The sequence below is a fragment of the Haplochromis burtoni genome, unplaced genomic scaffold (assembly GCF_018398535.1).
Source record: "Haplochromis burtoni strain Fernald_Lab_line unplaced genomic scaffold, NCSU_Asbu1 Contig_777, whole genome shotgun sequence".
NCBI lineage: Eukaryota > Metazoa > Chordata > Actinopteri > Cichliformes > Cichlidae > Haplochromis > Haplochromis burtoni.
This window is the reverse complement of record NW_024583138.1, coordinates 93,552-96,106: the sequence shown is the minus strand read 5'-3', so window position 1 is coordinate 96,106 and position 2,555 is coordinate 93,552.

Here is a 2,555-nt window from a genome sequence, read left to right as displayed (position 1 = left end):
ATAATGGACTCCTAGGAGACACCAACCACGATGATCCAGCTAGACTCAATTCTGAGTCTATCTCCACCTGTCCTCATTTTTTCCAGGTCCTGGAGTCCCTGAAATATGGAGAGCATAGTTACTGAATTGCTTCCAGCAGCCCTGCCAGCCTCCCTGGCACAGCCCCTCCTTTGCAGCGGAGCCACAGACCACACTCTGCCACAGTCCTGTATGTCTCTCAAGAGTTTCTGGTAAAGGATTTGTGAAGACCTGTCCACATGGTTTAGTTGCTGCATTGCAACCTCAAACAAACTATGTATTTTAGGTGACATAAATGAATTAGAAATGGAAGCAACTACATTGCACACAGTTCTTACTGCATTATCCATCGCAAAGAAAACTGTCCTCATGAACTGAAAGTTCAAAAATAATTTACGTGTTACTCAATATAAAATGTACTTCTACATCACGTCTGGAAAGAATCTCGGCCTCTTCTAAAAACCTGGGTGAACTGGATTCTCTCTGGGCCTCACTGATCAGTTCCTTTAGTTATTGGTGGTGGTCGCTGTGGTCTGTCTTCTTGAATGCCTTCTGGGCCTTAACTCTGGGTGAGCCTGGGGTCCCACCCTTGGCTCACTCTGGGGTGGCCGGCCTCTGGCAGGGTCGGCTGGTTGTTGCCTCTGGTCTTCTAAGGCCTTAGCCCTTTGACCGCGAGGGCATCTTGTTACAGATGCAGCAGTTGATGACCCGTTGTGCTCATCCTTATTATTTCTATTTATTTCGGTCCTTTCTCTTTTCTTCTCCCCCGCCTCTCAGCTATGGCACATTTACACGATAATAATAATAACAATAATAATGAAAAACATAAAAACAAAAGAACAATAAAAACAAAACTGAATAAATAAATAACAAGAGGAGCCTATAGAGTTTACAGATCTTCTCTTGGCAAAGTAAATGTGTTTGGCACAACAGAGCATTCAGTTCATGATTCTGCTTGCAAAGGCTGCCAGGCAGGACAGTCAAAATAAGAAACAAAGATAGGTAGCTAGATATATTAATTAATATAATGGTACATTGCAATTTTACTCTTAGTGATTTGTGCTATTTATTTGTTTATCTATTTATCGATTTACCTAAACACCAGAACCCAAAGTTGCATTATATAAATATTGGCTTATTCTGCTTATTCCTCCTAACTTACGTCGTAACTGGAAACTGCTTTTATCCTTACACCATAACCTTCCGTGCCATTCAGCTTTGTCCCCTTTACTTTATGCTTTAAATACATTACAGCAAATCAGACATGAAGCCTCAACTAAGTGAAGTAAGTAGAGGCTAATTATGATGTCTGTGTGTTATTTAGTGTGTTAGTAATTCTGGGCTCACGGTCTGTTTAGTTCAGCATCAGTATCTCACAGCTGAAACAAACGGTTTAGGATCTTCATGATCAACCTGCAAAATATTTAAAAATCTGTGAAACTATAACAGCTGAACACTGAGAAAGAAAACCTTCCACTTGAAATACAGAAATCTGGAAACGAGGCCACGGGACGTAACAGTGTGTGTATTTGTGTGTGTGTGTATGTGACAGCTCAGGACTCATCCAGAGGAGGGCTGCTTTGTTAGAAACTCCTGCACCATTAACATGAAGTCTTTGTAACTTTGTAACACCTGACTGTCCAATGTGCAGAAGAGCACAAAACATTATTCACAGTCAGGTCTTTTTTACTTCCTGCATGACCTGTAACATTGCAGACATTTATTAAAGTCAATATTCTGTACCAAAAGTTTCAGACATGAATCTAACTCACTTCTAATATGAGTGACACTAATTGCAGCATCGTGACAGATGTGCTGTAGTTTGGCTGTAGGCTGTAGTGCATGTCTGAGAGAAGGAAAAACTACATGAAATTGATTTGTAGTGTTGCATAGGTTTGTGTGTGTTTGACTCCAGTTTTTGTTCATCATGGATCGATTACAAAATGTGTATAATTATCTGAAAGAAGTCACTGTAAAAACTCAGTTGACTGTCTGTGTGTGTCTTTTATTGTGGCTCTCCTCCTTGACCCCGAGGCTTCATCTTCAGTTCTGCTCCGTTTCATAAAAACTGCAGAATTACTGAGGAGCAGAAAATGCAGAGTCAAAGCTTTGAGCACAGTGTGCCACGGTCTGGCTGGCAGACCGTGGCGATGAGGAAAGTAGGACCCAAAACGCAAGACTCTGCGATGCCACAGTGCACTTTATTTACAGTGAATAGACAGGTCAGTCCAACAATTAACTCAGATGTAATTTGCTAATGGTGCTCATCACTTGCTCCCAGTGCGTCCCGTGCTGTAGCCCCCTTAGTTTGTGTGCTCCCCAACTCGCTTCTTCGCTCGACTTTCCTGGAGGAAGAAGGAAAATCCACAATTAGCCACACACGCTAGCCGACTACCAAGACCACACATCTCGCACAGACTATACCAGTCAGGAGTAATAATCCCACGTCGACTGTCGCCGCGAGTCCAGGTTCAATACCTCTTCCTAGCCGGGAGGGATGATTACCACCAGTTGGTAGTGATGTGACGTTCTGTATC